Raw genomic sequence first — 12,754 nt, 5'->3', positions numbered from 1 at the left:
TCCCTCTAAAGCAGAAGTGAAAGGTATTCACTTCATTTATGTTATGTGGTAGAAAGTGGGACTTCAAGAATGGCTGAAATCCTGCTGCAAAGACAGCAAATTCCAGGTTTATTTCCACTTCAATGGGTACAACATTTGCATACTAAGCAGGAAGTCACTGAGTAGTTGTTATGAGCAGAAATTCAAGGTATATTTTCTACCCTGTAATAACATGGGTTTATTAATCACTGCTCAAACACAGACCTTGCTGGTTCAGAGGCTGGAGTTGCCCCCATTGTGTATTGACATTATACCTGACCCATTTTGCTGCTTCCCTCTTTGTTCCCCTCCAGCTCTACCAATGGCACTGGTGCCTCAGTAATCCCAGGCAGCAGGAACTGCAGGAGCCTTGGCAGCAGGGAGGAGTGACACCCAAAAAGAGGGAATCTTGGCATGGTGTGGCTGCAGGAGCCTCTTACCTGGCTGCAGATCCGGCTGAAAACCTGTCAGCACTGGAGGCAAATTGGATTTCATCCCCCTCAGGATCAGGGGCTGGGTCCAGCTGTGGGAAGGAGAGGGGTAGGCTGGGATGAGATGACACAGCAGAGAGAACAGCAGAGCACTGGCTGTGCCACCAGGGCTCTGGCACAGGGACATCAGGAAACCTGCCATGCCTGGCTCTGTCCATGCCCAGTAGTGGCCCAAACTACCTGTAAGAAAGCCTCTGACACAGAGTCATCCAGGTGCCAGACAAGCTTCTCTCTCTACCCTGGGACCCCTCCCCTGTACTGTCCTTACCTGGAGTGTTGTTTAAAGCCCAGTTCATTCACCTGTCCCATTTTTTTCCCATTCATCTCTGTGTAATTTTAAATATCCCCCTCCAAGATGTACAAATCCAGCTGACAGATAATAGCCCTCAGGGGAGATGCTGCCCATCAGCAGACACAGAACCACCCACTGAGAGCACTGGGTTTTCCTAAATCTTTTTTTCCCCCTTAGCTGTTAAAAGAGAAGAGGGGGAAGAGGGACAGTTCATACACGAAGTATATTTCTTGGTTGCTGAGAGACTTCAAATCTCCCTAATGAATAAACACAGTGCACTTAATTTTGTTTATGAAAACAGACTTATTGTGATGGCAAAAAGATGAGTCAGTGCCCTGAGTGAGGGGAGAGCAGCAGCTGGAGACACTCACCGAAAAGCAACGCCTCGGAAACCAGAGCAGCTCTCATGTCCAGCAGTGCCAAGAGATGCAATTTCTCCTCTAACAAGAACCACCGGGACACAGGGAGTGGGAGAAGGCTTCCTCATGACCTGGCAATTGGCTGCTGAGTGAGTATTGCCATGAAAAGCAGAGGATTTGTGAACAAGCAGAGGACACTGCACATCCTGCTCCCACCCAGCCCATCCCGAGGATGCTCCTGGAGCTGGACTGAGCCTGGCCTGGGCTTGGGCTCCTGGGGAACAACTTCAGAGCTGTTGCTGGTCCCTCACTGAAACACAGCACAGAGACACCAGGGAAGGTGTAGGTTTGAGCCCCTCAAGCAGGAGGAATTGCTGACTCCAAGAAGCACATTCCCCATCCACCTCTGAATCCCCTCTGATGTTTTTGGCATTTATTTTGGACAAATATGAGCGAAGTGGGATCTGAAGCTGTCCCTGTTGCTTCCTGACCAGGTGAAGCCTCCTGAGGCTTCACATAAGCAGGTGCAACACGAACATGATTTCCTTTGAATAATTTTACTTTCTATAAAAAAGTCGCATCATTAGAGTGACTTCCCATACATGTCCCATCTTCCCAAGATGTCCAAACCACACCCTGCCCTGTGCCTGTGAGGAGCCCTGAGTTGTCAAACACACTGTCCCCCTCCCTGCAGCATTGGGTGACATGTCACCCTGCCACCAAGCACCTCTGCAGAGCCAGGTCAGATCTTCATCTGGTCCTCAGCACGTTGCTGGCACTTCATAAATAACTCCAGCCCTTCCTTCAGATCATGGGCCTGTTGTTTTCCCTCCTCAGTTTCACTGATGTAAATCTGCCACGTCTGCACGAGCTGTGGTGATGAATGACCCTGAATAAGGACCCACTCAGCCAACTCTCCCTGGACAGAGCCCCATTGTGTGCTGGGGGGTAACACACAGGGCTCTGTTCAAACAAAATCAGCCCAACACAAGTTCAAGACTTTTCCTTCCTTCCTTAAAAAAGAATTGAAAAAAAAAAAAAGAAACCTGTTTGCTGAAGGCCAAGCATGGAGGAAGGAAAGAAGTTTCAATTAAAACCCTTAAAAGCCTAAAATTACTCAGCTTACGTTGGTGCCTGGATCAGATGTGCAGGTGAATACACTGGACATAAGCACAAACCATACCAAGATCAAGGTTTTTAGGCACCACAGAGGTACCACCACTTCTGTGCTCCCTAAAAATATCCCACAAAGGCTGAAATGTGTAAAGATTTAAAATTCTCTGTGTTCTACTTTCCACATAAGGCAGAGAAGAGCCTGTCCCAGCAGTTACAATCTCTCATGGCTAAAAGACAACAAACCAAAAAGAAATTATGGATTTTAGCACTGGGTTATCTGTTATTAAGGGGTCTTTCAAGCTTTTGCCATACAGCAGAAGAAATCAAGGGCTCCTGGAGGTTGGACTTTGCTCAACAAACACACAGTTGTTATTTTCAACTATTTAAACCCATTCTCTAACAAGCTAAACTATTGCATCAATGCTGGTAGAGAAAGGATGGGGTTCATGGATTTTCAGCACTAAAACTTAGACCTTTAGTAAAAAAATCACCAGTTATAGAAAATATACACAGAAGGATAATAATGCAGAGCGTGTAATACACACCCAGGCTGACCAAGGTGGATTTTTACACTGATTTTGCACTAGCACACATTAAAATACAGGTACAAAGCACCAAAGTGTGACTCTTAATGGTTCACAGTGCAACTGTTGTGTTCTATTAGTTGGTTTTACCTTTTATGTTATTTCTTTGTCAGTGTGATTAATGTGCTCTCTGCCTCACCCAGCCAGTGCTCCCCACATTAAGAGGAAACTGCTGTTTCAGAGGGTTATTAATTCAGCATTTTGCAACAGTAACTGTATGCCCAACTTTAAAAATTGTTTTCTAAGTGGGTTACATATCAAATGAAGCCTTGGATAAATAAAGGCCATCAAGCAATAAACTGTGTTAGTTAAAGGCCAGTACTTTCTGTTACTGTAATTCACAGAAAAACTGTCATAAAAGAGTGAAAACTCTGTAATCCAAGACCTTTTCCTCTTTTTTTTCTCGTACCAGACTTGTCCCCTAAAGCTTAAGATGGTTGAATCACAGATGGATCCTTTTCCAGTTCCTTTGAAGTTCCTGATTAAGCAGTGACTTTTCATGTATCTTCAGTACAAAGCCAACTCCTCATCTGCCACAAGAGCAGCAAATGGAAGAGGATGTGACACCAGCCCAAACAAAATGCCAGAAGTTTCCACAGAAAACTGTGGAAATTCCTCTTTGAATTCTCAGAAAAGTCAAACTTTTCAGATTCCCTGGCTCCAGAGCATGAAGTGGAGGCACCATCTCCCTGCATCCCTGGTTCCATGAGAACCCACTGGATTTGCCATTTTGTTGTGCTTTGTCTGCTCCTGCTATAGGAAGGTCTTGGCCCTCCTTAAGTCATACACAAGAAATACAAAGAAATAATAGTGAATAATAATTTTCCCATAAGATCCATTTCAAATACTCTATATCCAAAATACTTATAATTCAGGGCAAAAAAAAAAAGAAAATCTATTAAAAACTAATTCTGTGGTACTAAAGTTGGCTCAAACCAGCCCCTTAAAAACAAACAAAAAAAACCCCTAAGCACTGTAGATTAGTTGGCTTTTCACCAACCAGCTCTGATTGAAAATCAAAGGCAGATGTGAGCAGAAAAGCAGCAATTTCAGCTCTCCCAGCAGCCGCCTGTTGTTGGCACGGGCCCGAAAAATATCATTTCAAACTGGTACCGGCTGGACCCACTGCAGCCTTCGTGGCAATTACATGGCCAGAGTGTTCCTGCTGTCCCTTCTCAGATAAACAGAGCTTTCTGCAACAGAGGGAGCAGGGATTAAGGCAAAGAAAAAGGACTCAGATGGGAAAGCTTAGTTTCCTTACATCTGAGGGGTATGTGTGCAACTCAGCATGAGGAGTGAGAGCTTTAGCCAGGAAATCCATCTTTTGGCTAGTCCTTGAGAATGCCTGGATGGGGAGAGTCTTCTTGCACAGGGCAAAGGGGCTCCATCACCCCAAACTGTAACCACCATCCAGAGAACAGCAACAGGCTGGGGAAGGGGAAGACAAGAGGCTGAACAGCTTTAAACTCCTTTAAAATAGAAAAGAAGAAGAAAGAGAGAGTGTGATGATAAAAGATGTTTTGTGCTGCGCTGGCAGAGGAGCAGAATTGATGATGTGATGAGTCAGTTCCCTCTCCAGCATTAACAACCCTCCACATGCCTCTTCCAAAAGCAGCCTCTGTTCAGGGTCCCTGGCTCCAACATCAGCAACACTTTCCTTGGGACAAGGATCTGTCTGCTCTCAAACTTGACTCTTCTAAAACCACCGCTGCACCAGGACAAATGATTTCAGGGCTGGAGGAGCTGCCTGTCTTCTGGGCAAGAGAGAACGTTTTGTATCAAAATACATTTCATGTGAATGATCCTATTTATGGTACGAATTTCAGCCTATTCTAGCTTGCCATACCCAGAAATACAAAGAGAATTAAACTTGAAGAAGTGAAAATCAGGTCCACTTCCACATGCAGAACTGAACTTTGCAGGATTTTTTTCTTTTTTTTTTTTTTTAAGTTTATACCACTGGATATACTTCTCTGCACTCCGAAATGTTCCCTCCCTTGTGCAGGATGCCTGCAGTGACTATCACACAAATGACACATTGCCCCTTGGCAAAAGAAGATGTGCAAAATGAGACTTGACTCAGAGACCTGCTCACCAACAGCAGCAAAAATTCCTCTCCAAGTGTTCTACAGAAGGAGTCAGAAGGTAACTCTCTCCCAATTATCTCTGAAGAGTGAGAACTTGGAATATCTCTGCAATACAGTGTACCAATGTGGTTTTTAAAAGAAAATAATTAAGTCTGTAATAATAGATAGCCTCAGAAGCATTCGTTTTTTCCCTTTTCTCTACAACAAAATAATCTGAGAACAGCAATGCCATTAAAATAGGGAAAGTGGAAATAAGATCCTTGAACTAGAAAACCATTCACCAACATGTCCAGGGATAAAATATCAGCTCTGCCTCATGACTCATCTCTGAATCTATTGCTATTTAAATACTCAAGTACTTTGAATTTTATGTGGTCACGATAAATAGCAACAGGCAATTGAATTCTCATCCTCAGTGTGCAGCGCTCAGTTAAGGAAAGCTCTCCACCTCACCATCTGCTTTCTCTTCCCCCTTTTTCTTATTTCTGCATCATCTTGGATTTCTACTTCCTTTTTCTCCCAAGAGAGCACAGAACCCTAAAAAGCACTCCCAACATCGCAGAACCATCTTGAAAGAAATGAGGAATATTCCATGTTTTTTTACAGGAGCAGCTTTCATACTCTACACAGGAAAATGCTGTATATTTCCTATTAGAAAGTCTTTGAAGGTATCTCCATATTGTTCTGTCATCAGGCCCAGCAAGAGAACAGCAAAGACAGTCCTAATTAATTGCTGTGTCACTCTGAAAACTAAGATTTTTGCCTGCTTTTGGTTGGTATCTCCTGGAGTATCTTCACACAGGACAACCACAGTTCCCTGGAGGCTCATGCCAGTGCCCTCTGCATCTGCCCAAGCAATTCTGTGTGCTTGAAGCCCACCTTGGAACTTCCTTCCCACCCACAAAAGGTGAATAATATCTACCCAAAACACTGACAACTGTGGCTGTCCCCTTAATTCTGCACTTCCAGCCACCAGGCACCTTGCAAGTGATTTGTTCAGAAACTGCCCAGCTTGAAATCAGCTCCCCCTCAGCTCTGCATGGCTGAGATGCCCCTGCCTGGGGTGGAGGAGCTGTTGGGCTGGGGACAGGCAGGGACAGTGTGGGAGGACGATGGGAGCAGCACTGTCCAGGTGACCAGACATCCTTCTCTGTTCCCTTTGGCTCCATCTCACCTGCAGACTTTGGGCACTGGAAGCAGGACTGGTCCACGCTGATCCTTCCCTCTGACCCATCCCTGAATCCTGACATGGGACAAAGTGCCAGTGGCTCATGGGCAGCCCCTCAGATACTCAAAGGTTTAAACTGACACAGAAAGGACAGTGTGGATTTCTAGTCCTATGGATTATGAGGAAAATCTCCTCCCTCTCAAGACAAGCCAAGAGGATTTGGTGTCAGAGCCTGCCTGCAGGCAGAGGCCATGTGTGTGAGGAGCACAGGAACATGGGGACAAGCTCTGTGCACGCAAATTTAGGTCCATTTGGTTAGTTATTGGCCTGGTGGTCATCTGGGTCTGGTATACAAAGTGCTTCAATCCCAGTTTGGGATTCGTACTGGAAAACAGAACCCCTGAATTCACAGCCCTGTTTTTGTCTCACTGGGGTGAGCCTGGGGCTGCACAAAGACACCCATTTTGCCCAAACCTTTCCCTCAAGACAGAGCTAGAGCTGGACTCCAGCCAGCAAGCTGCTCACGGGCAATCCAGGCTTTAATGGACTTGAACACACAGTCACAAAGGCATCAGCATTTCCCAAAAGCTGGGTGATGTGGCTCTTCTGAGCCCCCTGGCTGCTGACCCCGAAACCTAAGGAACAACCATGATTTCAGTGGCAATAACTTCAGGACAGTCATCCAGATACTCCAGAGCTGGGTTTTCAGCCTTTCTCCTCTTGCCAGAAAGGGCTTTAGTGCTAAACCCAAAGCCTTCCAGCTCCTTTGTTGTGGAGCTCTGTCCTGCACTGGGACAGCCTGAGCCAAAAACCACTTACCAGTTCCTCCTGCATGGCTGAGGCCCCACCCAGGAGACTTTTCTGCAACACCCACCAGTTCTTACCTGTTTTTCTTAAGACTCAAGTACCCATTCAGGCTCCACAGCTCCACCATTTATGTCCCATGTGTCAGAGTGTGCATCCATATGGAAGCACCTGCAGTATTCCCGATACCAAGGTCACTGTGGAGAATGTGTGTGGGAATTTGGATCAGACAAGTGCTGTTTCAGCATTAGGCCTTACCAATCCCAACCCCCCAGGTCACATCCCTACCTCACAGAGGGATCCAACGTGCACAGTGCTCCTTCTCTGCTCTCCAAGGGATTCGCCACATCTGCGATACATTACAGCCTTCTCAAAGAAACGTTGTCTACATTAAGTAGAAGTATTTAATTAGCACTTCATTTGGAGCATGTGGTACAGCTCACAGTTCCATTTTGGGCCAGAGATGGTTTTCAAGGGTGGGTGGAAAACAGCTGAGGATGCCAGGAGCCCAGTGCACTCCCAACAGGCACTCACTGCTCCTCTCTGTTCTCACATCACTGCAGGCTCTGCAGGGAACTGCCGCCAGTTGTGGCCCCAGTGAACTGGAAACACAAAGCAAATACAACAAAAACAACTCATAGAATGAATATTACACGTGTCCTGTGTCACCTCCATCCTCTCTGTCACCTGTGGCTACTCGGGTGTGTGGGTCTGACAGGAGGGAGGTTGTTCCTCCTGCAGGTCTGGGGAGGTGGAAGCTCCTTCCCCGTCCACACCAGGCAGGGCGCTGTGCCCGGTGCTGCCTCGCCCCGGGGAAGCCCCGGTGACTCAGACACCCCTGTGAGTCACCTCCCTCCCCAGGGAGGGGATGATGTGCTGCTGCCAAGGTTTGCACACCCTGGGCTGGGGACAGGAGTGCAGGGGTGGTGTCCCCCATCCCCAGCACTGCAGGAGCTCCCTCATCCAGGCACACAGGTTCCCTACTCCCTCTGGGATACCCATCCCTAATCCCACTCGTCCTAAATAGTTTTATAAACAAACGTCTCCAATATCGTTTAATGGAACTTGCCCATGATTCAAGTGTCTGTGTTGGCCTAAATATTCCCCTTTGGAAGGAGAGCCAAAGCCTCAAATGTGAGCTTCCAGCCAAGGTTGAGAGCAAGTCAAAAGACATCTTACAGGCAGACAAGAGCAAAATCACTGTCCTAGAGCCACTGGAGAGATCCAGCTCAGCATTTCACACTTCTCAAGCTGAAATCTTGACCTGGCCAGACTCAGGTTTTTGCATCTGCTTGAACCCCAAAACGCAGATGCCTACTACCTTCTCAGTACCCAAAAAAACCACAAATAAGCAAAAAAACCCCTTGGCACATGTAGCTAATATGCTGTAATATCATCAGAATAAATCTCTACCAGACTTGTTAAACATTGCAGCAAAATGACGAGATCAAGACTTTGTGGGTTTGTGTGATTTTATACATAAATGCACACACATCTATCCACTCATGTAGCTATATTAATATAGCTATCTGTGTGTATATATGTGTATATATATATGATAAAAACTCTTCCTTGGCAGTACCTAAAACTGCTGTTAAGATCAACATGGCTGTGGTGAATAAAATCACTGATTGGATTCATAAAATCACTGATTGGATTCATAAAATCACTGATTGTCACTTTTCTAGTTTATGTGCAGTGTTTCCACAATTTTCTATACTGCAGCAATATACTGCCCTATCTCTTTGCAAATGTTCTCACTGCTGCAAGTGGCACTAGTAATCTATTTTTTTTTAATTCTCTTAGAATATTTCTTTCAAGTATCACATTCTACTAGAATATGGCCATTATCATACAGTTATCACTGGGGACAGCAAGTGACACAGCTCAGGGACAAACAGCACTGCTGTCATTTTGATGCAAGAGATTCACACACAAAATTTAAATGTTAAATGGATGGAAGGCAACACACTTTCTGGAGCAGATTTCTGATTTCTGAAATGCAGCTAAGAGAATACTAAGACTGCTACGAAATCTATAGTTCAGGCTATGAAACGACCTTCTGAGACTCATATTTTAACCCTTGGCCCTCACTGCCAAACATCCTCTCACTGTCTCCATCCTGCATGTGCACAGTCTGTGCTTCAGAACCCCCAGAGCTACCTTGGGGAGCAGACACTCCTCAGCCTCACCTCCTGTGTGCACAGGGGCTTGTCCACATGTAGCCAGACAGACTTTTCTCTGTTAGGAAGCTCTGAACACACCATTATTATGGGCACAAACTTGGATTTCCTTTAAAAGTACAGTTGCATGAGGTAGAATTCCCCAATATTGTCTCTAACACTGGGAAGCCTTGTTCTCTGCAGGGGTATTTGAGCTCAAGCCTCTTTGGAGGCTGTTGTATTAAGGAGCTGTTCTCTGTCTCTGGTCTCATTGAAACATGTAATTTAGTGACTCTGCTCCAGGGGATTACAAAGCTCACGTCAGGCTGTGCTCAAACATGGTGCAGTGACGATATCACAGAATGGTTTGGGTTGGAAGGGACCTTAAAGATCATCTCATTCCACCCCCTGCCATGAGCAGGGACACCTTCCAGTATCCCAGGTTGCTCCAAGCCCTGTCCAACCTGGCCTTGGACACTTCCAGGGATGGGGCAGCCACAGCTTCTCTGGGTAACCTGTGCCAGGGCCTCCCCACCCTCACAGGGAGGAATTCCTTCCCAATATCCCATCTTACCCTGTCCTCTGTCAGTGTGATGCCATTCCCTCTTGTCCCGTCCCTCCAGGCCCCTGTAAATAGTCTCTCTCCATCTTTCTTGTAGCTCTTTCCAGCACTGGGAGGCCACAATTAGGTCACCCCAAAGCTTCTCTTCTCCAGGCTGAACAATCTCAGTTCTCCAGGGCAGATCTCCTGGGGCCTCATTGCAAATTAAAAGGTTGGTTTGACAAAATGTAAATGCCAAAGGTGCTTGTCCTGCTATTTGCAATGACTGTGACTTCATGTCTGCCACAGTAAAAGCAGCTGCAGAAGGCTAAATTTGCTTTCTAGAATTACATAATTCACACTGTGTGCACACACTCCTGGGAAAAGCATGGCTGGTCGGCTCCAGGAATCAGTAACTGAGGATGAGCATCAGTGGATGTAGGAACAGCATCTCTGTGGCTGCTCCCTTGCAGCTGCAGGGAGTGTTGGGGAGAGGTGGCACACGGAGATTCTTAGGTGAGCAAAGATCAGGAAAGTGAATAGAAGGACCAGGGATCTCATGGGGAAGAAGCTTTGATTTACATTCTCTGAAGAAATAGAAACAGGACATAATGAGGAGAGAGGAAAGACATCTTAGGCTGTGATTCTCCTGGCTCTCCTTCTCCTCTCTGCATATTCCCTGGAAGGTTTCCTGGTGGCACAAACTGCTTCATGTGCATCTTGTTTATTTTTGGCCAGGATAACTTCCTTTCGAGTCAGCCCAGCCCCTGTTGGGAACATCAGATAAATCTGGATTCATTTGAAACTCCCTTTTGGAATAGGCAGGGTTGTCCTTGTCAACATGTCAGATTAGGAATGCTCCATTTGGTTTAATGGGGCTGGCTTTTCATTTAATCCAAAAGACTCCATAAACTTCCATTGTAATTTATGCTCCAGAGTTTAGTCTTCAGAGCTACAGATTCCCCACCTCCTTCCCTTTTTTTCCAAGGTAGTGGCTTCCTCATTAAGTTGTGTTCTTTGCTGTACATCAGTTCAATCGTATCCACCAGAGACGCTCCATTTATTCCAGCATAAGGAATTGTTTTTATCAATCTGAAAACAATAAATTTTTATGATCTGTAATGTTTAAAAATGCATCAAAGACTGGAGGAAAACCGAGGAACAAAATATTAAAGGCGGATACCTGAAAATCACTACAGTATCGAGTGAGATTGGATTTATTTCTCCTAACACAGACTTTTCAGGTGTTACTGGCAAGTCACTCAGATGTGATGGAACATCCACTTGTGAAAAGTCACCACAGTTGTTATTCTCTTGCCTCCTAGATGGATACATTTCTTCATTCCTAGAGGAGATGAACAGGGTAGTGAAAGGTGTCTTTTACATTAGTAAATTGTGGAGTTTTTCGAAGTATCTGTTTATGGCAGCCAAAGTGTTCTAACTACTGAATCAATAAGAAAGGTTCTTGGATTTTGGAGAGGATGGACAACTCTGAATTTAGTGTGCTGAGCTGGCACTCAGGACATCTGGGTTTAAATCCCTTCTCTGGCATCTCCAGCATCTGGCACCCACACATCTATTGTGTGACTTTCAATGAGTAACTGCCTTCCATCTCCCAGGCCATGGAACAGGGATAATGACACTTCCTCACGCTCCCCTTTGGTCTGTCTGATCCACTTAGGTGACAAATCCATCAACTCAGAGCCTGTCCTTTCACAGACACCAACGGGCTGGTGGGACGTGGTCAGCTCAGGACTTGGAGTCCTGATTTTGCAGGATTTTGCAGAGATTGCTCAACCCTTTAGGAGGAGTTTCTTGCTCCAGTTGGAGACCCTGTACCAAGGTTTGTTGTGCAGGGGGTTTGTTACCACTTGTGCCACACTGGAAAGCCAGTTCCTAATGGGAATGCTGCTGCATCTCCACCAGAGTGTCCAAGTCAAGATGCCACACCATGAGGAAATTCCTGTTGTGAGAGAAGGGATTGTATGATGGACAAAACCCATAAAATATTAAATTTTCTTCAATTTATCCAAAGCCTCAGCCCTGGGTAAAAGGAATGTTTTGTTTCCGTTTTCAAGGTGCAGATAGAGAGTTCCCATGATCGTCAATTTTTTAGTCCAAATTTTTATTTGCAATTTATAAATGTTGAATTCCAGGTTGTCTGACCCAATTTTCGTTCATAAGCAGTAGACTCAGAGTTCCTGAGGTGCTGATTCTGTGCTGCCCTGCCAAAGTAGAAGTGTTTGTTTTCCTTCAGCCTGATACTTATATTGATATAAGTATCAATACTTATATCAACAACAACAACAACAATAACAAAATCCACCACAACCTCCCCTCACTTTGCATTTCAAATTAATTTCTCACATGATGGGCTCTGCAGCAGACCAGTGTTCAGCCCATGGTATTAATTTAGTCTTGACTGGCCATTTAGCTGGTAAAATGTTGTTTGGGTCTTCTGTAAAGATTGCTGCAACACAAGCAAATCAAATACTGTGCCCTTGTGCCAGCAAAGCAAAATACAGAAAGTAATTAGAAGGACATAAAAAAATAAGTGACAAACTTCCCCTACAATGTGGAGCTCCGTAGGCAACTTAGAACTTGTAAATTAAACACCTTATTAAGGGCAGCAGGACTGCTGATCATGTGCTTTTGTTAGAGTAAAAGGCATAAAATTAAATGTGAACTGCAAAGGAGCTATCAAATCCTTCCAGCTCAAATACACAAACTCCAAAGTGACCAGTAAGATAAGCAATAGGGGGAGGTTACTAGGAAAACATTATCCTTAACTTCTCTTTTAAGAAATCCAGTTCCTAAAAATGCACATATGAGAAAAGGACTTGGATATTGGCTATGGCAGTGGACCAGATTGTCCCAGAGACTCTAAAACCTTCAGTGCTGCAGTCCTGTCACTGCTGATTTTGGAGGGGGCACAGAGGCTGGGTTTGCAGGTGCTGCCCTGCATCAGGGGAACACCTCTTTCCCCTAGGCCAGCCCTTGAATGATCACAGAATCACAGAATGATTCTTGGGCCATTGGAAGGGACACTAAAGTTCCAATCCCATGCCATGGGCATGGACACCTTCCACTAGCCCAGGTTGCTCAAAGCTCTATCCAATCTGGCCTTAAACG

The 12,754-nt window shown here is 45.4% G+C and overlaps 1 long non-coding RNA gene across 1 annotated transcript; it reads right to left on the bottom strand.

Annotated features, from left to right (window-relative positions):
- Positions 1 to 459: 459 nt before the first annotated feature.
- Positions 460 to 7,502, bottom strand: LOC127477838 (uncharacterized). Its single transcript, XR_007907042.1, has 3 exons — positions 7,208 to 7,502; positions 7,000 to 7,116; positions 460 to 541 (listed from the first exon to the last, which is right to left on the bottom strand). It is a non-coding gene; the product is annotated as an uncharacterized LOC127477838 (long non-coding RNA).
- Positions 7,503 to 12,754: the final 5,252 nt, after the last annotated feature.

This window comes from Manacus candei, unplaced genomic scaffold (assembly GCF_025592945.1).
Source record: "Manacus candei isolate 608988 ecotype Guabito, Panama unplaced genomic scaffold, ASM2559294v1 h1tg000057l, whole genome shotgun sequence".
Taxonomy (NCBI): Eukaryota; Metazoa; Chordata; class Aves; order Passeriformes; family Pipridae; genus Manacus; species Manacus candei.
The sequence above is the reverse complement of the archived record's forward strand: the minus strand, read 5'-3'. Positions and strand labels throughout refer to the sequence as shown.